We start from the raw sequence: 22,347 nt of genomic DNA on the forward strand, positions 1-22,347 counted from the left end.
TCTTCTTTTTTTTTTTTTTTTTTTTGCCTCTGGTTCTGTCGCGTTTCTGGGAGCGCGGGGGCGGCCCGGGGTGGGGGTGACCCCCACCCTCAGCGCCCGCCGCGGTGCCTGGCGCCCCAGCCCGCACCGTGGGGCCTCCTCTTGTCCCGAGCCGTGACACCGCCGCCACGCGGCAGCATGCGTGGCTTCTGGACTGTCAGGTCTCAGACCAAAGGTCTGCTCTGTGGGAACGGACACGCCGGAGGAAACCTTGAGAGTCTGAGAGGGGAGGGAGTTCCAGAAGAAGGCCAGGATGTCATTTTGAGGGAGTATGTGACCAGAACTCGTCCCGTTGCTTTTGGGGTTCTATGGGCTACACGTAGGGATCTTTGGTGGTGGCACCTGATGTTGGGGGATCCGGAGTCACACCCAGACCTGCTCCACAGGCCTCCTTTTACTTTTCTCTTCGGATTCATTTTTTTTTTTTTTTTTTGAGACAGAGTCTGGGTTTGTTGCCCAGGCTAGAGTGAGTGCCGTGGCGTCAGCCTAGCTCACAGCAACTTCAAACTCCTGGGCTCGAGTGATCCTTCTGCCTCAGCCTCCCGGGTAGCTGGGACTGCAGGCATGCGCCACCATGCCCCGCTAATTTTTTATATATATATCAGTTGGCCAATTAATTTCTTTCTATTTATAGTAGAGACGGGGTCTCGCTCTTGCTCAGGCTGGTTTTGAACTCCTGACCTTGAGCAATCCGCCCGCCTCGGCCTCCCAAGAGCTAGGATTACAGGCGTGAGCCACAGCGCCCGGCCGGATTCATTATTTTTAAAAAGTGTCTCTTATCTCTATTATTGCATTTTCTTTTCTCTCTCTTTTCAAGCAGATGATGGGAGTCCAAGTATTAAGGTGACATGTGTTGCCCGTGCCCCCCTCCCCCCCGTGTTCTTATTCATTTACCTCTCATGTTGTTCCAGCATATTGTGGGGGCACCAATGTTAAGGTCGGGTGCGGTGCGTTGCCCTCTCCCAGCCTCCCCCCTCGGGTCAGAGCTTCAAGTGCGCCCATCCCCCAGTCGGTGCGCACCCACCCCATTCCTAATGGATGTGTATGCCCATCCCCTCCCCCCACCCGCCCGACACCCACCCGAAGAAGGTGATTCCTCTGTGTCCACTTAGGTGTCCATCGGTTCGTACCCATTTGCTGGTGAGCGCGAGCACGTGGTGCTCGTGTGTCCATTCTTGGGATACTTGGCTTACTGGAACGGGTTCCAGCTCTGGCCAGGAGAACCAGGAGAGGTGCCCTCTCACCGCTGCTCCTCATAGCCGAATAGCACTCCGTGGTGTCCACGCGCCACATTTTATTTACCCACTCGTGGGTCGATGGGCACTCGGGTGGCTTCCAGGTCTTTGCGATTGTGACTTGTGTCCTGACTCTTACCCTAACCCTTACCCAGCCCGTCTCCTCCACGGCCCCTGCCTGACTGACTTCTTCCCGCCCGGCCTGTCACCTGTCACCGTCCTCTGCCCCTGCCTGACACGCTCCTCCCCGCCCGGGCCGTCACCGTCCTCGGCCCCTGCCTGACGGGGCTCCTCCGTCGCCTGGGCCTTCCAAGGGCTTGGTGTGGACGCTGGTTCCAGGACGCCCTCCCAGGAACCCGGTAGCAGGGCGGCCGCAGCGTCTCGCGCAACCCAACCGTCCGCCGGCTGGCCGCCGTCGCTAAGTGGCCTGCGGGGAACGTGCTCCCGCTGTGCCGTGGGGGCCCAGCCTGGTGTCTTCTCTGAGGCCCCGCGGCTGCCGCTCCCCGCAAGGGGATAGCCGCGGAGGTGGGGACCGCCTCCTCATGGGGACGTACACCCAGCTCTCCACGTCGGATTCCGGGGCTCTCTGTCCTGCCAGAAGGCCCAGCTGGCCTGCGGGTCCTTAGAGTGGCAAAAACATCCGAAAACTGAGATTGAGGGTCCGGTGGGTGTCTGCACTTTTGTGCTGGGCACCCCAGGGAGGCCCGGGGGCTGGCTGGACAACGCGGTCTGCTGGGCGGGGGCTTTGGAGGAGCAACTGATGCCCTTTGCACTTTGGGTAGCAAGTGTCTGAGGTGTCTCTGGGCCCTGTGCCATGTGGGGGCGGGGGCGGGGGCGGGGTGGGAGGAGGAGGAGGAGGAGGAGGAGGAGGTGGGAAGGGCCGTGGCCTGCAGTCGTGTTCCCCGGGGTGGCACAGCATGTGGCTTCTTCCACAGGCTGCTTGGCCTGGGCTCCCTGCACCTGGGCCTTTGGAGGACTGGCCCTGTGCTTGCCAACACTTCCTGCAGGGACCCAGAGCTGGGAGGTTGCATCTCTCAGCCCTGGGTCGGGCAGAGCCCCAGCGGGCCATGCCCACAACCTCTCTCAGCACGGGTCCCCCAGAAGGCTCCTTTGGGACCAGGATTCTCTTGCGGGTGACTCTTTAAGGTCTGGCCCCTGGATGGAGGGGCACCAGGAGTAGAGGAGCAGGAAGGGGAAGGGGGTGGCCATGCGAGGGGACACTTTCAGGCCAAGTCCCAGCTTCAGCCTGATCCTCCTGGGAACCCCTGGGTGGACATCACACCTCCTGGTTGCCCCGCTCTGAGACAAGGAGCCGGGCTTCGCATTCCCACAGCAGCCAGTCGTGGGCTGAGGACACCTGGGGCGTTGGGAACTCCCTGGCTTCTCCTTGGATTAACATCTGGAGCTGCTTGTGAATTGTGCCGCCACACACACCCGAGTGCAGGTGTCTTCTGCACAGACTGCGGGCCTCGCTCTTCTGAATGCCGCTAGCTCGCCACCCACCCACCCGCGGGTGAACCTGGTCAGGGTACTTTCTCTCAGGGGCAGACTCTCATCCGGGCGGGCTACCGGTGTCTCTGTTTGCTCGTTTCTTTCTTCCACTTCGGGAAAGGCTTCCTTACTGGGTGTGGAAATCTCCTATGCCTTTCCTCGCCTATTCTGTCAGCTTTCAAATTCTCTTTCGGTTGCCACCCTCACAGATGGATTAGGAAACTCTTTGCGGTGCACTCATTAGTGAAATGACCTCAATGACGCTGGAATCCAATATCTAATCGCCGATTTTTAGCGAGTCCACACGCCAGGGTGGTTGGGGTCCAATGCAGCCCCGGCCAGGCCCAGGCCCCTTGGACTGGGCCACAGGAGGACACAGAGGAGGGTCCCGGCCCCCACGGTAGCGGTGCGGGCAGTTCTCCAAGGGCTTGGGTGTTTTCCAGAGGGAGGAGATGGAGGGGACTGATTTCTTCAGCGCCCCACAAACCACGCCACCCCACCCCACCCATGGGACACATCCGGGGGGGGGGGGAGAGAGAGAGAGAGAGAGAGAGAGAGAGAGAGAGAGAGAGACGCCCCATACACTGGCTCCCCTCCCCCGTGCGCTGTGCCCCAGCCCTGGCCCGGAGGAATAGGCGGCCGCAGGGCCACAGGGTGGGCGGAGCAGCTGAAAGGGGTTGTGGGGGAGGGCGGCCCCTGGCTGGGGTCAAAGGGCGAGCGCCCCGCCCACCCCGTGCGCAGTCAGCGGCCGCGGCGCGCTGGGGGTGGGGGCGGGGAGGTGAAAGAGGCCAGGCGAGGAGAGGAGGGGGGCTGGAAGGTCTCCACCTTGGTGGGTCCAGCCGTGGAGGCGCATCTTGTGTGAGTGTGAGTGAGTGAGTGAGTGTGAGTGTGTGTGTATAGAGAGACAGCCCCCAACCTCGGCCCGCCGCTCCCTGCCCGCCCCGCCTGTCACCCCCGTCCCTCGGAGCCCGCCGGACCCGGCCGGCGAACTCAACAGGCCCGGCCCGGCGCGGGGCCTGGGGCGGGAGGAGGCGGCGGGGAAGCGCAGAGAGGCTCGGCTTCTTGAGCGGGGCAGGGGCGCCCTCCACCGTCCACGGCCACACCACCCCGAACGCGCCCGATCCCGTCTGGTCTCGGAAGCTAAGCAGGGTCGGGCCTGGTTAGAACTTGGATGGGAGACCGCCCGGGAATACCGGGTGCCGTAGGCTTCTTCTTTTTTTTTTTTTTTTTTTTGCCTCTGGTTCTGTCGCGTTTCTGGGAGCGCGGGGGCGGCCCGGGGTGGGGGTGACCCCCACCCTCAGCGCCCGCCGCGGTGCCTGGCGCCCCAGCCCGCACCGTGGGGCCTCCTCTTGTCCCGAGCCGTGACACCGCCGCCACGCGGCAGCATGCGTGGCTTCTGGACTGTCAGGTCTCAGACCAAAGGTCTGCTCTGTGGGAACGGACACGCCGGAGGAAACCTTGAGAGTCTGAGAGGGGAGGGAGTTCCAGAAGAAGGCCAGGATGTCATTTTGAGGGAGTATGTGACCAGAACTCGTCCCGTTGCTTTTGGGGTTCTATGGGCTACACGTAGGGATCTTTGGTGGTGGCACCTGATGTTGGGGGATCCGGAGTCACACCCAGACCTGCTCCACAGGCCTCCTTTTACTTTTCTCTTCGGATTCATTTTTTTTTTTTTTTTTTTGAGACAGAGTCTGGGTTTGTTGCCCAGGCTAGAGTGAGTGCCGTGGCGTCAGCCTAGCTCACAGCAACTTCAAACTCCTGGGCTCGAGTGATCCTTCTGCCTCAGCCTCCCGGGTAGCTGGGACTGCAGGCATGCGCCACCATGCCCCGCTAATTTTTTATATATATATCAGTTGGCCAATTAATTTCTTTCTATTTATAGTAGAGACGGGGTCTCGCTCTTGCTCAGGCTGGTTTTGAACTCCTGACCTTGAGCAATCCGCCCGCCTCGGCCTCCCAAGAGCTAGGATTACAGGCGTGAGCCACAGCGCCCGGCCGGATTCATTATTTTTAAAAAGTGTCTCTTATCTCTATTATTGCATTTTCTTTTCTCTCTCTTTTCAAGCAGATGATGGGAGTCCAAGTATTAAGGTGACATGTGTTGCCCGTGCCCCCCTCCGCCCCGTGTTCTTATTCATTTACCTCTCATGTTGTTCCAGCATATTGTGGGGGCACCAATGTTAAGGTCGGGTGCGGTGCGTTGCCCTCTCCCAGCCTCCCCCCTCGGGTCAGAGCTTCAAGTGCGCCCATCCCCCAGTCGGTGCGCACCCACCCCATTCCTAATGGATGTGTATGCCCATCCCCTCCCCCCACCCGCCCGACACCCACCCGAAGAAGGTGATTCCTCTGTGTCCACTTAGGTGTCCATCGGTTCGTACCCATTTGCTGGTGAGCGCGAGCACGTGGTGCTCGTGTGTCCATTCTTGGGATACTTGGCTTACTGGAACGGGTTCCAGCTCTGGCCAGGAGAACCAGGAGAGGTGCCCTCTCACCGCTGCTCCTCATAGCCGAATAGCACTCCGTGGTGTCCACGCGCCACATTTTATTTACCCACTCGTGGGTCGATGGGCACTCGGGTGGCTTCCAGGTCTTTGCGATTGTGACTTGTGCCCTGACTCTAACCCTAACCCTTACCCAGCCCGTCTCCTCCACGGCCCCTGCCTGACTGACTCCTTCCCGCCCGGCCTGTCACCTGTCACCGTCCTCTGCCCCTGCCTGACACGCTCCTCCCCGCCCGGGCCGTCACCGTCCTCGGCCCCTGCCTGACGGGGCTCCTCTGTCGCCTGGGCCTTCCAAGGGCTTGGTGTGGACGCTGGTTCCAGGACGCCCTCCCAGGAACCCGGTAGCAGGGCGGCCGCAGCGTCTCGCGCAACCCAACCGTCCGCCGGCTGGCCGCCGTCGCTAAGTGGCCTGCGGGGGACGTGCTCCCGCTGTGCCGTGGGGGCCCAGCCTGGTGTCTTCTCTGAGGCCCCGCGGCTGCCGCTCCCCGCAAGGGGATAGCCGCGGAGGTGGGGACCGCCTCCTCATGGGGACGTACACTCAGCTCTCCACGTCGGATTCCGGGGCTCTCTGTCCTGCCAGAAGGCCCAGCTGGCCTGCGGGTCCTTAGAGTGGCAAAAACATCCGAAAACTGAGATTGAGGGTCCGGTGGGTGTCTGCACTTTTGTGCTGGGCACCCCAGGGAGGCCCGGGGGCTGGCTGGACAACGCGGTCTGCTGGGCGGGGGCTTTGGAGGAGCAACTGATGCCCTTTGCACTTTGGGTAGCAAGTGTCTGAGGTGTCTCTGGGCCCTGTGCCATGTGGGGGCGGGGGCGGGGGCGGGGTGGGAGGAGGAGGAGGAGGAGGAGGAGGAGGAGGAGGAGGTGGGAAGGGCCGTGGCCTGCAGTCGTGTTCCCCGGGGTGGCACAGCATGTGGCTTCTTCCACAGGCTGCTTGGCCTGGGCTCCCTGCACCTGGGCCTTTGGAGGACTGGCCCTGTGCTTGCCAACACTTCCTGCAGGGACCCAGAGCTGGGAGGTTGCATCTCTCAGCCCTGGGTCGGGCAGAGCCCCAGCGGGCCATGCCCACAACCTCTCTCAGCACGGGTCCCCCAGAAGGCTCCTTTGGGACCAGGATTCTCTTGCGGGTGACTCTTTAAGGTCTGGCCCCTGGATAGAGGGGCACCAGGAGTAGAGGAGCAGGAAGGGGAAGGGGGTGGCCATGCGAGGGGACACTTTCAGGCCAAGTCCCAGCTTCAGCCTGATCCTCCTGGGAACCCCTGGGTGGACATCACACCTCCTGGTTGCCCCGCTCTGAGACAAGGAGCCGGGCTTCGCATTCCCACAGCAGCCAGTCGTGGGCTGAGGACACCTGGGGCGTTGGGAACTCCCTGGCTTCTCCTTGGATTAACATCTGGAGCTGCTTGTGAATTGTGCCGCCACACACACCCGAGTGCAGGTGTCTTCTGCACAGACTGCGGGCCTCGCTCTTCTGAATGCCGCTAGCTCGCCACCCACCCACCCGCGGGTGAACCTGGTCAGGGTACTTTCTCTCAGGGGCAGACTCTCATCCGGGCGGGCTACCGGTGTCTCTGTTTGCTCGTTTCTTTCTTCCACTTCGGGAAAGGCTTCCTTACTGGGTGTGGAAATCTCCTATGCCTTTCCTCGCCTATTCTGTCAGCTTTCAAATTCTCTTTCGGTTGCCACCCTCACAGATGGATTAGGAAACTCTTTGCGGTGCACTCATTAGTGAAATGACCTCAATGACGCTGGAATCCAATATCTAATCGCCGATTTTTAGCGAGTCCACACGCCAGGGTGGTTGGGGTCCAATGCAGCCCCGGCCAGGCCCAGGCCCCTTGGACTGGGCCACAGGAGGACACAGAGGAGGGTCCCGGCCCCCACGGTAGCGGTGCGGGCAGTTCTCCAAGGGCTTGGGTGTTTTCCAGAGGGAGGAGATGGAGGGGACTGATTTCTTCAGCGCCCCACAAACCACGCCACCCCACCCCACCCATGGGACACATCCGGGGGGGGAGAGAGAGAGAGAGAGAGAGAGAGAGAGAGAGAGAGAGAGAGAGAGAGAGAGAGACGCCCCATACACTGGCTCCCCTCCCCCGTGTGCTGTGCCCCAGCCCTGGCCCGGGGGAATAGGCGGCCGCAGGGCCACAGGGTGGGCGGCGCAGCTGAAAGGGGTTGTGGGGGAGGGCGGCCCCTGGCTGGGGTCAAAGGGCGAGCGCCCCGCCCACCCCGTGCGCAGTCAGCGGCCGCGGCGCGCTGGGGGTGGGGGCGGGGAGGTGAAGGAGGCCAGGCGAGGAGAGGAGGGGGGCTGGAAGGTCTCCACCTTGGTGGGTCCAGCCGTGGAGGCGCATCTTGTGTGAGTGTGAGTGAGTGAGTGAGTGTGAGTGTGTGTGTATAGAGAGACAGCCCCCAACCTCGGCCCGCCGCTCCCTGCCCGCCCCGCCTGTCACCCCCGTCCCTCGGAGCCCGCCGGACCCGGCCGGCGAACTCAACAGGCCCGGCCCGGCGCGGGGCCTGGGGCGGGAGGAGGCGGCGGGGAAGCGCAGAGAGGCTCGGCTTCTTGAGCGGGGCAGGGGCGCCCTCCACCGTCCACGGCCACACCACCCCGAACGCGCCCGATCCCGTCTGGTCTCGGAAGCTAAGCAGGGTCGGGCCTGGTTAGAACTTGGATGGGAGACCGCCCGGGAATACCGGGTGCCGTAGGCTTCTTCTTTTTTTTTTTTTTTTTTTTGCCTCTGGTTCTGTCGCGTTTCTGGGAGCGCGGGGGCGGCCCGGGGTGGGGGTGACCCCCACCCTCAGCGCCCGCCGCGGTGCCTGGCGCCCCAGCCCGCACCGTGGGGCCTCCTCTTGTCCCGAGCCGTGACACCGCCGCCACGCGGCAGCATGCGTGGCTTCTGGACTGTCAGGTCTCAGACCAAAGGTCTGCTCTGTGGGAACGGACACGCCGGAGGAAACCTTGAGAGTCTGAGAGGGGAGGGAGTTCCAGAAGAAGGCCAGGATGTCATTTTGAGGGAGTATGTGACCAGAACTCGTCCCGTTGCTTTTGGGGTTCTATGGGCTACACGTAGGGATCTTTGGTGGTGGCACCTGATGTTGGGGGATCCGGAGTCACACCCAGACCTGCTCCACAGGCCTCCTTTTACTTTTCTCTTCGGATTCATTTTTTTTTTTTTTTTTGAGACAGAGTCTGGGTTTGTTGCCCAGGCTAGAGTGAGTGCCGTGGCGTCAGCCTAGCTCACAGCAACTTCAAACTCCTGGGCTCGAGTGATCCTTCTGCCTCAGCCTCCCGGGTAGCTGGGACTGCAGGCATGCGCCACCATGCCCCGCTAATTTTTTATATATATATCAGTTGGCCAATTAATTTCTTTCTATTTATAGTAGAGACGGGGTCTCGCTCTTGCTCAGGCTGGTTTTGAACTCCTGACCTTGAGCAATCCGCCCGCCTCGGCCTCCCAAGAGCTAGGATTACAGGCGTGAGCCACAGCGCCCGGCCGGATTCATTATTTTTAAAAAGTGTCTCTTATCTCTATTATTGCATTTTCTTTTCTCTCTCTTTTCAAGCAGATGATGGGAGTCCAAGTATTAAGGTGACATGTGTTGCCCGTGCCCCCCTCCCCCCCGTGTTCTTATTCATTTACCTCTCATGTTGTTCCAGCATATTGTGGGGGCACCAATGTTAAGGTCGGGTGCGGTGCGTTGCCCTCTCCCAGCCTCCCCCCTCGGGTCAGAGCTTCAAGTGCGCCCATCCCCCAGTCGGTGCGCACCCACCCCATTCCTAATGGATGTGTATGCCCATCCCCTCCCCCCACCCGCCCGACACCCACCCGAAGAAGGTGATTCCTCTGTGTCCACTTAGGTGTCCATCGGTTCGTACCCATTTGCTGGTGAGCGCGAGCACGTGGTGCTCGTGTGTCCATTCTTGGGATACTTGGCTTACTGGAACGGGTTCCAGCTCTGGCCAGGAGAACCAGGAGAGGTGCCCTCTCACCGCTGCTCCTCATAGCCGAATAGCACTCCGTGGTGTCCACGCGCCACATTTTATTTACCCACTCGTGGGTCGATGGGCACTCGGGTGGCTTCCAGGTCTTTGCGATTGTGACTTGTGCCCTGACTCTAACCCTAACCCTTACCCAGCCCGTCTCCTCCACGGCCCCTGCCTGACTGACTCCTTCCCGCCCGGCCTGTCACCTGTCACCGTCCTCTGCCCCTGCCTGACACGCTCCTCCCCGCCCGGGCCGTCACCGTCCTCGGCCCCTGCCTGACGGGGCTCCTCTGTCGCCTGGGCCTTCCAAGGGCTTGGTGTGGACGCTGGTTCCAGGACGCCCTCCCAGGAACCCGGTAGCAGGGCGGCCGCAGCGTCTCGCGCAACCCAACCGTCCGCCGGCTGGCCGCCGTCGCTAAGTGGCCTGCGGGGGACGTGCTCCCGCTGTGCCGTGGGGGCCCAGCCTGGTGTCTTCTCTGAGGCCCCGCGGCTGCCGCTCCCCGCAAGGGGATAGCCGCGGAGGTGGGGACCGCCTCCTCATGGGGACGTACACTCAGCTCTCCACGTCGGATTCCGGGGCTCTCTGTCCTGCCAGAAGGCCCAGCTGGCCTGCGGGTCCTTAGAGTGGCAAAAACATCCGAAAACTGAGATTGAGGGTCCGGTGGGTGTCTGCACTTTTGTGCTGGGCACCCCAGGGAGGCCCGGGGGCTGGCTGGACAACGCGGTCTGCTGGGCGGGGGCTTTGGAGGAGCAACTGATGCCCTTTGCACTTTGGGTAGCAAGTGTCTGAGGTGTCTCTGGGCCCTGTGCCATGTGGGGGCGGGGGCGGGGGCGGGGTGGGAGGAGGAGGAGGAGGAGGAGGAGGAGGAGGAGGAGGTGGGAAGGGCCGTGGCCTGCAGTCGTGTTCCCCGGGGTGGCACAGCATGTGGCTTCTTCCACAGGCTGCTTGGCCTGGGCTCCCTGCACCTGGGCCTTTGGAGGACTGGCCCTGTGCTTGCCAACACTTCCTGCAGGGACCCAGAGCTGGGAGGTTGCATCTCTCAGCCCTGGGTCGGGCAGAGCCCCAGCGGGCCATGCCCACAACCTCTCTCAGCACGGGTCCCCCAGAAGGCTCCTTTGGGACCAGGATTCTCTTGCGGGTGACTCTTTAAGGTCTGGCCCCTGGATAGAGGGGCACCAGGAGTAGAGGAGCAGGAAGGGGAAGGGGGTGGCCATGCGAGGGGACACTTTCAGGCCAAGTCCCAGCTTCAGCCTGATCCTCCTGGGAACCCCTGGGTGGACATCACACCTCCTGGTTGCCCCGCTCTGAGACAAGGAGCCGGGCTTCGCATTCCCACAGCAGCCAGTCGTGGGCTGAGGACACCTGGGGCGTTGGGAACTCCCTGGCTTCTCCTTGGATTAACATCTGGAGCTGCTTGTGAATTGTGCCGCCACACACACCCGAGTGCAGGTGTCTTCTGCACAGACTGCGGGCCTCGCTCTTCTGAATGCCGCTAGCTCGCCACCCACCCACCCGCGGGTGAACCTGGTCAGGGTACTTTCTCTCAGGGGCAGACTCTCATCCGGGCGGGCTACCGGTGTCTCTGTTTGCTCGTTTCTTTCTTCCACTTCGGGAAAGGCTTCCTTACTGGGTGTGGAAATCTCCTATGCCTTTCCTCGCCTATTCTGTCAGCTTTCAAATTCTCTTTCGGTTGCCACCCTCACAGATGGATTAGGAAACTCTTTGCGGTGCACTCATTAGTGAAATGACCTCAATGACGCTGGAATCCAATATCTAATCGCCGATTTTTAGCGAGTCCACACGCCAGGGTGGTTGGGGTCCAATGCAGCCCCGGCCAGGCCCAGGCCCCTTGGACTGGGCCACAGGAGGACACAGAGGAGGGTCCCGGCCCCCACGGTAGCGGTGCGGGCAGTTCTCCAAGGGCTTGGGTGTTTTCCAGAGGGAGGAGATGGAGGGGACTGATTTCTTCAGCGCCCCACAAACCACGCCACCCCACCCCACCCATGGGACACATCCGGGGGGAGAGAGAGAGAGAGAGAGAGAGAGAGAGAGAGAGAGAGAGAGAGAGAGAGAGAGAGACGCCCCATACACTGGCTCCCCTCCCCCGTGTGCTGTGCCCCAGCCCTGGCCCGGGGGAATAGGCGGCCGCAGGGCCACAGGGTGGGCGGCGAAGCTGAAAGGGGTTGTGGGGGAGGGCGGCCCCTGGCTGGGGTCAAAGGGCGAGCGCCCCGCCCACCCCGTGCGCAGTCAGCGGCCGCGGCGCGCTGGGGGTGGGGGCGGGGAGGTGAAGGAGGCCAGGCGAGGAGAGGAGGGGGGCTGGAAGGTCTCCACCTTGGTGGGTCCAGCCGTGGAGGCGCATCTTGTGTGAGTGTGAGTGAGTGAGTGAGTGTGAGTGTGTGTGTATAGAGAGACAGCCCCCAACCTCGGCCCGCCGCTCCCTGCCCGCCCCGCCTGTCACCCCCGTCCCTCGGAGCCCGCCGGACCCGGCCGGCGAACTCAACAGGCCCGGCCCGGCGCGGGGCCTGGGGCGGGAGGAGGCGGCGGGGAAGCGCAGAGAGGCTCGGCTTCTTGAGCGGGGCAGGGGCGCCCTCCACCGTCCACGGCCACACCACCCCGAACGCGCCCGATCCCGTCTGGTCTCGGAAGCTAAGCAGGGTCGGGCCTGGTTAGAACTTGGATGGGAGACCGCCCGGGAATACCGGGTGCCGTAGGCTTCTTCTTTTTTTTTTTTTTTTTTTTTGCCTCTGGTTCTGTCGCGTTTCTGGGAGCGCGGGGGCGGCCCGGGGTGGGGGTGACCCCCACCCTCAGCGCCCGCCGCGGTGCCTGGCGCCCCAGCCCGCACCGTGGGGCCTCCTCTTGTCCCGAGCCGTGACACCGCCGCCACGCGGCAGCATGCGTGGCTTCTGGACTGTCAGGTCTCAGACCAAAGGTCTGCTCTGTGGGAACGGACACGCCGGAGGAAACCTTGAGAGTCTGAGAGGGGAGGGAGTTCCAGAAGAAGGCCAGGATGTCATTTTGAGGGAGTATGTGACCAGAACTCGTCCCGTTGCTTTTGGGGTTCTATGGGCTACACGTAGGGATCTTTGGTGGTGGCACCTGATGTTGGGGGATCCGGAGTCACACCCAGACCTGCTCCACAGGCCTCCTTTTACTTTTCTCTTCGGATTCATTTTTTTTTTTTTTTTTGAGACAGAGTCTGGGTTTGTTGCCCAGGCTAGAGTGAGTGCCGTGGCGTCAGCCTAGCTCACAGCAACTTCAAACTCCTGGGCTCGAGTGATCCTTCTGCCTCAGCCTCCCGGGTAGCTGGGACTGCAGGCATGCGCCACCATGCCCCGCTAATTTTTTATATATATATCAGTTGGCCAATTAATTTCTTTCTATTTATAGTAGAGACGGGGTCTCGCTCTTGCTCAGGCTGGTTTTGAACTCCTGACCTTGAGCAATCCGCCCGCCTCGGCCTCCCAAGAGCTAGGATTACAGGCGTGAGCCACAGCGCCCGGCCGGATTCATTATTTTTAAAAAGTGTCTCTTATCTCTATTATTGCATTTTCTTTTCTCTCTCTTTTCAAGCAGATGATGGGAGTCCAAGTATTAAGGTGACATGTGTTGCCCGTGCCCCCCTCCCCCCCGTGTTCTTATTCATTTACCTCTCATGTTGTTCCAGCATATTGTGGGGGCACCAATGTTAAGGTCGGGTGCGGTGCGTTGCCCTCTCCCAGCCTCCCCCCTCGGGTCAGAGCTTCAAGTGCGCCCATCCCCCAGTCGGTGCGCACCCACCCCATTCCTAATGGATGTGTATGCCCATCCCCTCCCCCCACCCGCCCGACACCCACCCGAAGAAGGTGATTCCTCTGTGTCCACTTAGGTGTCCATCGGTTCGTACCCATTTGCTGGTGAGCGCGAGCACGTGGTGCTCGTGTGTCCATTCTTGGGATACTTGGCTTACTGGAACGGGTTCCAGCTCTGGCCAGGAGAACCAGGAGAGGTGCCCTCTCACCGCTGCTCCTCATAGCCGAATAGCACTCCGTGGTGTCCACGCGCCACATTTTATTTACCCACTCGTGGGTCGATGGGCACTCGGGTGGCTTCCAGGTCTTTGCGATTGTGACTTGTGTCCTGACTCTTACCCTAACCCTTACCCAGCCCGTCTCCTCCACGGCCCCTGCCTGACTGACTTCTTCCCGCCCGGCCTGTCACCTGTCACCGTCCTCTGCCCCTGCCTGACACGCTCCTCCCCGCCCGGGCCGTCACCGTCCTCGGCCCCTGCCTGACGGGGCTCCTCCGTCGCCTGGGCCTTCCAAGGGCTTGGTGTGGACGCTGGTTCCAGGACGCCCTCCCAGGAACCCGGTAGCAGGGCGGCCGCAGCGTCTCGCGCAACCCAACCGTCCGCCGGCTGGCCGCCGTCGCTAAGTGGCCTGCGGGGAACGTGCTCCCGCTGTGCCGTGGGGGCCCAGCCTGGTGTCTTCTCTGAGGCCCCGCGGCTGCCGCTCCCCGCAAGGGGATAGCCGCGGAGGTGGGGACCGCCTCCTCATGGGGACGTACACCCAGCTCTCCACGTCGGATTCCGGGGCTCTCTGTCCTGCCAGAAGGCCCAGCTGGCCTGCGGGTCCTTAGAGTGGCAAAAACATCCGAAAACTGAGATTGAGGGTCCGGTGGGTGTCTGCACTTTTGTGCTGGGCACCCCAGGGAGGCCCGGGGGCTGGCTGGACAACGCGGTCTGCTGGGCGGGGGCTTTGGAGGAGCAACTGATGCCCTTTGCACTTTGGGTAGCAAGTGTCTGAGGTGTCTCTGGGCCCTGTGCCATGTGGGGGCGGGGGCGGGGGCGGGGTGGGAGGAGGAGGAGGAGGAGGAGGAGGAGGTGGGAAGGGCCGTGGCCTGCAGTCGTGTTCCCCGGGGTGGCACAGCATGTGGCTTCTTCCACAGGCTGCTTGGCCTGGGCTCCCTGCACCTGGGCCTTTGGAGGACTGGCCCTGTGCTTGCCAACACTTCCTGCAGGGACCCAGAGCTGGGAGGTTGCATCTCTCAGCCCTGGGTCGGGCAGAGCCCCAGCGGGCCATGCCCACAACCTCTCTCAGCACGGGTCCCCCAGAAGGCTCCTTTGGGACCAGGATTCTCTTGCGGGTGACTCTTTAAGGTCTGGCCCCTGGATGGAGGGGCACCAGGAGTAGAGGAGCAGGAAGGGGAAGGGGGTGGCCATGCGAGGGGACACTTTCAGGCCAAGTCCCAGCTTCAGCCTGATCCTCCTGGGAACCCCTGGGTGGACATCACACCTCCTGGTTGCCCCGCTCTGAGACAAGGAGCCGGGCTTCGCATTCCCACAGCAGCCAGTCGTGGGCTGAGGACACCTGGGGCGTTGGGAACTCCCTGGCTTCTCCTTGGATTAACATCTGGAGCTGCTTGTGAATTGTGCCGCCACACACACCCGAGTGCAGGTGTCTTCTGCACAGACTGCGGGCCTCGCTCTTCTGAATGCCGCTAGCTCGCCACCCACCCACCCGCGGGTGAACCTGGTCAGGGTACTTTCTCTCAGGGGCAGACTCTCATCCGGGCGGGCTACCGGTGTCTCTGTTTGCTCGTTTCTTTCTTCCACTTCGGGAAAGGCTTCCTTACTGGGTGTGGAAATCTCCTATGCCTTTCCTCGCCTATTCTGTCAGCTTTCAAATTCTCTTTCGGTTGCCACCCTCACAGATGGATTAGGAAACTCTTTGCGGTGCACTCATTAGTGAAATGACCTCAATGACGCTGGAATCCAATATCTAATCGCCGATTTTTAGCGAGTCCACACGCCAGGGTGGTTGGGGTCCAATGCAGCCCCGGCCAGGCCCAGGCCCCTTGGACTGGGCCACAGGAGGACACAGAGGAGGGTCCCGGCCCCCACGGTAGCGGTGCGGGCAGTTCTCCAAGGGCTTGGGTGTTTTCCAGAGGGAGGAGATGGAGGGGACTGATTTCTTCAGCGCCCCACAAACCACGCCACCCCACCCCACCCATGGGACACATCCCGAGAAAGAGAGAGAGAGAGAGAGAGAGAGAGAGAGACGCCCCATACACTGGCTCCCCTCCCCCGTGCGCTGTGCCCCAGCCCTGGCCCGGGGGAATAGGCGGCCGCAGGGCCACAGGGTGGGCGGCGCAGCTGAAAGGGGTTGTGGGGGAGGGCGGCCCCTGGCTGGGGTCAAAGGGCGAGCGCCCCGCCCACCCCGTGCGCAGTCAGCGGCCGCGGCGCGCTGGGGGTGGGGGCGGGGAGGTGAAGGAGGCCAGGCGAGGAGAGGAGGGGGGCTGGAAGGTCTCCACCTTGGTGGGTCCAGCCGTGGAGGCGCATCTTGTGTGAGTGTGAGTGAGTGAGTGAGTGTGAGTGTGTGTGTATAGAGAGACAGCCCCCAACCTCGGCCCGCCGCTCCCTGCCCGCCCCGCCTGTCACCCCCGTCCCTCGGAGCCCGCCGGACCCGGCCGGCGAACTCAACAGGCCCGGCCCGGCGCGGGGCCTGGGGCGGGAGGAGGCGGCGGGGAAGCGCAGAGAGGCTCGGCTTCTTGAGCGGGGCAGGGGCGCCCTCCACCGTCCACGGCCACACCACCCCGAACGCGCCCGATCCCGTCTGGTCTCGGAAGCTAAGCAGGGTCGGGCCTGGTTAGAACTTGGATGGGAGACCGCCCGGGAATACCGGGTGCCGTAGGCTTCTTCTTTTTTTTTTTTTTTTTTTTTTTGCCTCTGGTTCTGTCGCGTTTCTGGGAGCGCGGGGGCGGCCCGGGGTGGGGGTGACCCCCACCCTCAGCGCCCGCCGCGGTGCCTGGCGCCCCAGCCCGCACCGTGGGGCCTCCTCTTGTCCCGAGCCGTGACACCGCCGCCACGCGGCAGCATGCGTGGCTTCTGGACTGTCAGGTCTCAGACCAAAGGTCTGCTCTGTGGGAACGGACACGCCGGAGGAAACCTTGAGAGTCTGAGAGGGGAGGGAGTTCCAGAAGAAGGCCAGGATGTCATTTTGAGGGAGTATGTGACCAGAACTCGTCCCGTTGCTTTTGGGGTTCTATGGGCTACACGTAGGGATCTTTGGTGGTGGCACCTGATGTTGGGGGATCCGGAGTCACACCCAGACCTGCTCCACAGGCCTCCTTTTACTTTTCTCTTCGGATTCATTTTTTTTTTTTTTTTTGAGACAGAGTCTGGGTTTGTTGCCCAGGCTAGAGTGAGTGCCGTGGCGTCAGCCTAGCTCACAGCAACTTCAAACTCCTGGGCTCGAGTGATCCTTCTGCCTCAGCCTCCCGGGTAGCTGGGACTGCAGGCATGCGCCACCATGCCCCGCTAATTTTTTATATATATATCAGTTGGCCAATTAATTTCTTTCTATTTATAGTAGGGACGGGGTCTCGCTCTTGCTCAGGCTGGTTTTGAACTCCTGACCTTGAGCAATCCGCCCGCCTCGGCCTCCCAAGAGCTAGGATTACAGGCGTGAGCCACAGCGCCCGGCCGGATTCATTATTTTTAAAAAGTGTCTCTTATCTCTATTATTGCATTTTCTTTTCTCTCTCTTTTCAAGCAGATGATGGGAGTCCAAGTATTAAGGTGACATGTGTTGCCCGTGCCCCCCTCCGCCCCGTGTTCTTATTCATTTACCTCTCATGTTGTTCCAGCATATTGTGGGGGCACCAATGTTAAGGTCGGGTGCGGTGCGTTGCCCTCTCCCAGCCTCCCCCCTCGGGTCAGAGCTTCAAGTGCGCCCATCCCCCAGTCGGTGCGCACCCACCCCATTCCTAATGGATGTGTATGCCCATCCCCTCCCCCCACCCGCCCGACACCCACCCGAAGAAGGTGATTCCTCTGTGTCCACTTAGGTGTCCATCGGTTCGTACCCATTTGCTGGTGAGCGCGAGCACGTGGTGCTCGTGTGTCCATTCTTGGGATACTTGGCTTACTGGAACGGGTTCCAGCTCTGGCCAGGAGAACCAGGAGAGGTGCCCTCTCACCGCTGCTCCTCATAGCCGAATAGCACTCCGTGGTGTCCACGCGCCACATTTTATTTACCCACTCGTGGGTCGATGGGCACTCGGGTGGCTTCCAGGTCTTTGCGATTGTGACTTGTGCCCTGACTCTAACCCTAACCCTTACCCAGCCCGTCTCCTCCACGGCCCCTGCCTGACTGACTCCTTCCCGCCCGGCCTGTCACCTGTCACCGTCCTCTGCCCCTGCCTGACACGCTCCTCCCCGCCCGGGCCGTCACCGTCCTCGGCCCCTGCCTGACGGGGCTCCTCTGTCGCCTGGGCCTTCCAAGGGCTTGGTGTGGACGCTGGTTCCAGGACGCCCTCCCAGGAACCCGGTAGCAGGGCGGCCGCAGCGTCTCGCGCAACCCAACCGTCCGCCGGCTGGCCGCCGTCGCTAAGTGGCCTGCGGGGGACGTGCTCCCGCTGTGCCGTGGGGGCCCAGCCTGGTGTCTTCTCTGAGGCCCCGCGGCTGCCGCTCCCCGCAAGGGGATAGCCGCGGAGGTGGGGACCGCCTCCTCATGGGGACGTACACCCAGCTCTCCACGTCGGATTCCGGGGCTCTCTGTCCTGCCAGAAGGCCCAGCTGGCCTGCGGGTCCTTAGAGTGGCAAAAACATCCGAAAACTGAGATTGAGGGTCCGGTGGGTGTCTGCACTTTTGTGCTGGGCACCCCAGGGAGGCCCGGGGGCTGGCTGGACAACGCGGTCTGCTGGGCGGGGGCTTTGGAGGAGCAACTGATGCCCTTTGCACTTTGGGTAGCAAGTGTCTGAGGTGTCTCTGGGCCCTGTGCCATGTGGGGGCGGGGGCGGGGGCGGGGTGGGAGGAGGAGGAGGAGGAGGAGGAGGAGGAGGAGGAGGTGGGAAGGGCCGTGGCCTGCAGTGGTGTTCCCCGGGGTGGCACAGCATGTGGCTTCTTCCACAGGCTGCTTGGCCTGGGCTCCCTGCACCTGGGCCTTTGGAGGACTGGCCCTGTGCTTGCCAACACTTCCTGCAGGGACCCAGAGCTGGGAGGTTGCATCTCTCAGCCCTGGGTCGGGCAGAGCCCCAGCGGGCCATGCCCACAACCTCTCTCAGCACGGGTCCCCCAGAAGGCTCCTTTGGGACCAGGATTCTCTTGCGGGTGACTCTTTAAGGTCTGGCCCCTGGATGGAGGGGCACCAGGAGTAGAGGAGCAGGAAGGGGAAGGGGGTGGCCATGCGAGGGGACACTTTCAGGCCAAGTCCCAGCTTCAGCCTGATCCTCCTGGGAACCCCTGGGTGGACATCACACCTCCTGGTTGCCCCGCTCTGAGACAAGGAGCCGGGCTTCGCATTCCCACAGCAGCCAGTCGTGGGCTGAGGACACCTGGGGCGTTGGGAACTCCCTGGCTTCTCCTTGGATTAACATCTGGAGCTGCTTGTGAATTGTGCCGCCACACACACCCGAGTGCAGGTGTCTTCTGCACAGACTGCGGGCCTTGCTCTTCTGAATGCCGCTAGCTCGCCACCCACCCACCCGCGGGTGAACCTGGTCAGGGTACTTTCTCTCAGGGGCAGACTCTCATCCGGGCGGGCTACCGGTGTCTCTGTTTGCTCGTTTCTTTCTTCCACTTCGGGAAAGGCTTCCTTACTGGGTGTGGAAATCTCCTATGCCTTTCCTCGCCTATTCTGTCAGCTTTCAAATTCTCTTTCGGTTGCCACCCTCACAGATGGATTAGGAAACTCTTTGCGGTGCACTCATTAGTGAAATGACCTCAATGACGCTGGAATCCAATATCTAATCGCCGATTTTTAGCGAGTCCACACGCCAGGGTGGTTGGGGTCCAATGCAGCCCCGGCCAGGCCCAGGCCCCTTGGACTGGGCCACAGGAGGACACAGAGGAGGGTCCCGGCCCCCACGGTAGCGGTGCGGGCAGTTCTCCAAGGGCTTGGGTGTTTTCCAGAGGGAGGAGATGGAGGGGACTGATTTCTTCAGCGCCCCACAAACCACGCCACCCCACCCCACCCATGGGACACATCCCGAGAAAGAGAGAGAGAGAGAGAGAGAGAGAGAGAGAGAGAGACGCCCCATACACTGGCTCCCCTCCCCCGTGCGCTGTGCCCCAGCCCTGGCCCGGGGGAATAGGCGGCCGCAGGGCCACAGGGTGGGCGGCGCAGCTGAAAGGGGTTGTGGGGGAGGGCGGCCCCTGGCTGGGGTCAAAGGGCGAGCGCCCCGCCCACCCCGTGCGCAGTCAGCGGCCGCGGCGCGCTGGGGGTGGGGGCGGGGAGGTGAAGGAGGCCAGGCGAGGAGAGGAGGGGGGCTGGAAGGTCTCCACCTTGGTGGGTCCAGCCGTGGAGGCGCATCTTGTGTGAGTGTGAGTGAGTGAGTGAGTGTGAGTGTGTGTGTATAGAGAGACAGCCCCCAACCTCGGCCCGCCGCTCCCTGCCCGCCCCGCCTGTCACCCCGGTCCCTCGGAGCCCGCCGGACCCGGCCGGCGAACTCAACAGGCCCGGCCCGGCGCGGGGCCTGGGGCGGGAGGAGGCGGCGGGGAAGCGCAGAGAGGCTCGGCTTCTTGAGCGGGGCAGGGGCGCCCTCCACCGTCCACGGCCACACCACCCCGAACGCGCCCGATCCCGTCTGGTCTCGGAAGCTAAGCAGGGTCGGGCCTGGTTAGAACTTGGATGGGAGACCGCCCGGGAATACCGGGTGCCGTAGGCTTCTTCTTTTTTTTTTTTTTTTTTTTTTTGCCTCTGGTTCTGTCGCGTTTCTGGGAGCGCGGGGGCGGCCCGGGGTGGGGGTGACCCCCACCCTCAGCGCCCGCCGCGGTGCCTGGCGCCCCAGCCCGCACCGTGGGGCCTCCTCTTGTCCCGAGCCGTGACACCGCCGCCACGCGGCAGCATGCGTGGCTTCTGGACTGTCAGGTCTCAGACCAAAGGTCTGCTCTGTGGGAACGGACACGCCGGAGGAAACCTTGAGAGTCTGAGAGGGGAGGGAGTTCCAGAAGAAGGCCAGGATGTCATTTTGAGGGAGTATGTGACCAGAACTCGTCCCGTTGCTTTTGGGGTTCTATGGGCTACACGTAGGGATCTTTGGTGGTGGCACCTGATGTTGGGGGATCCGGAGTCACACCCAGACCTGCTCCACAGGCCTCCTTTTACTTTTCTCTTCGGATTCATTTTTTTTTTTTTTTTTGAGACAGAGTCTGGGTTTGTTGCCCAGGCTAGAGTGAGTGCCGTGGCGTCAGCCTAGCTCACAGCAACTTCAAACTCCTGGGCTCGAGTGATCCTTCTGCCTCAGCCTCCCGGGTAGCTGGGACTGCAGGCATGCGCCACCATGCCCCGCTAATTTTTTATATATATATCAGTTGGCCAATTAATTTCTTTCTATTTATAGTAGGGACGGGGTCTCGCTCTTGCTCAGGCTGGTTTTGAACTCCTGACCTTGAGCAATCCGCCCGCCTCGGCCTCCCAAGAGCTAGGATTACAGGCGTGAGCCACAGCGCCCGGCCGGATTCATTATTTTTAAAAAGTGTCTCTTATCTCTATTATTGCATTTTCTTTTCTCTCTCTTTTCAAGCAGATGATGGGAGTCCAAGTATTAAGGTGACATGTGTTGCCCGTGCCCCCCTCCGCCCCGTGTTCTTATTCATTTACCTCTCATGTTGTTCCAGCATATTGTGGGGGCACCAATGTTAAGGTCGGGTGCGGTGCGTTGCCCTCTCCCAGCCTCCCCCCTCGGGTCAGAGCTTCAAGTGCGCCCATCCCCCAGTCGGTGCGCACCCACCCCATTCCTAATGGATGTGTATGCCCATCCCCTCCCCCCACCCGCCCGACACCCACCCGAAGAAGGTGATTCCTCTGTGTCCACTTAGGTGTCCATCGGTTCGTACCCATTTGCTGGTGAGCGCGAGCACGTGGTGCTCGTGTGTCCATTCTTGGGATACTTGGCTTACTGGAACGGGTTCCAGCTCTGGCCAGGAGAACCAGGAGAGGTGCCCTCTCACCGCTGCTCCTCATAGCCGAATAGCACTCCGTGGTGTCCACGCGCCACATTTTATTTACCCACTCGTGGGTCGATGGGCACTCGGGTGGCTTCCAGGTCTTTGCGATTGTGACTTGTGCCCTGACTCTAACCCTAACCCTTACCCAGCCCGTCTCCTCCACGGCCCCTGCCTGACTGACTCCTTCCCGCCCGGCCTGTCACCTGTCACCGTCCTCTGCCCCTGCCTGACACGCTCCTCCCCGCCCGGGCCGTCACCGTCCTCGGCCCCTGCCTGACGGGGCTCCTCTGTCGCCTGGGCCTTCCAAGGGCTTGGTGTGGACGCTGGTTCCAGGACGCCCTCCCAGGAACCCGGTAGCAGGGCGGCCGCAGCGTCTCGCGCAACCCAACCGTCCGCCGGCTGGCCGCCGTCGCTAAGTGGCCTGCGGGGGACGTGCTCCCGCTGTGCCGTGGGGGCCCAGCCTGGTGTCTTCTCTGAGGCCCCGCGGCTGCCGCTCCCCGCAAGGGGATAGCCGCGGAGGTGGGGACCGCCTCCTCATGGGGACGTACACTCAGCTCTCCACGTCGGATTCCGGGGCTCTCTGTCCTGCCAGAAGGCCCAGCTGGCCTGCGGGTCCTTAGAGTGGCAAAAACATCCGAAAACTGAGATTGAGGGTCCGGTGGGTGTCTGCACTTTTGTGCTGGGCACCCCAGGGAGGCCCGGGGGCTGGCTGGACAACGCGGTCTGCTGGGCGGGGGCTTTGGAGGAGCAACTGATGCCCTTTGCACTTTGGGTAGCAAGTGTCTGAGGTGTCTCTGGGCCCTGTGCCATGTGGGGGCGGGGGCGGGGGCGGGGTGGGAGGAGGAGGAGGAGGAGGAGGAGGAGGAGGAGGAGGTGGGAAGGGCCGTGGCCTGCAGTCGTGTTCCCCGGGGTGGCACAGCATGTGGCTTCTTCCACAGGCTGCTTGGCCTGGGCTCCCTGCACCTGGGCCTTTGGAGGACTGGCCCTGTGCTTGCCAACACTTCCTGCAGGGACCCAGAGCTGGGAGGTTGCATCTCTCAGCCCTGGGTCGGGCAGAGCCCCAGCGGGCCATGCCCACAACCTCTCTCAGCACGGGTCCCCCAGAAGGCTCCTTTGGGACCAGGATTCTCTTGCGGGTGACTCTTTAAGGTCTGGCCCCTGGATGGAGGGGCACCAG

General features: G+C 62.2%; 5 pseudogenes; all 5 read left to right on the forward strand.

The window, feature by feature from the left end:
- The first annotated feature begins 3,854 nt into the window (after positions 1-3,854).
- Positions 3,855-3,973, forward strand: LOC142868008 (uncharacterized; annotated as a pseudogene).
- A 3,874-nt stretch (positions 3,974-7,847) lies between these two features.
- Positions 7,848-7,966, forward strand: LOC142868009 (uncharacterized; annotated as a pseudogene).
- Positions 7,967-11,838: 3,872 nt separating this feature from the next.
- On the forward strand, positions 11,839-11,957 carry LOC142868010 (uncharacterized; annotated as a pseudogene).
- A 3,838-nt stretch (positions 11,958-15,795) lies between these two features.
- On the forward strand, positions 15,796-15,914 carry LOC142868012 (uncharacterized; annotated as a pseudogene).
- A 3,855-nt stretch (positions 15,915-19,769) lies between these two features.
- On the forward strand, positions 19,770-19,888 carry LOC142868013 (uncharacterized; annotated as a pseudogene).
- Positions 19,889-22,347: the final 2,459 nt, after the last annotated feature.

This window comes from Microcebus murinus, unplaced genomic scaffold, assembly GCF_040939455.1.
Source record: "Microcebus murinus isolate Inina unplaced genomic scaffold, M.murinus_Inina_mat1.0 scaf025_hap2_Mmur4.0, whole genome shotgun sequence".
NCBI classification, from domain to species: Eukaryota; Metazoa; Chordata; class Mammalia; order Primates; family Cheirogaleidae; genus Microcebus; species Microcebus murinus.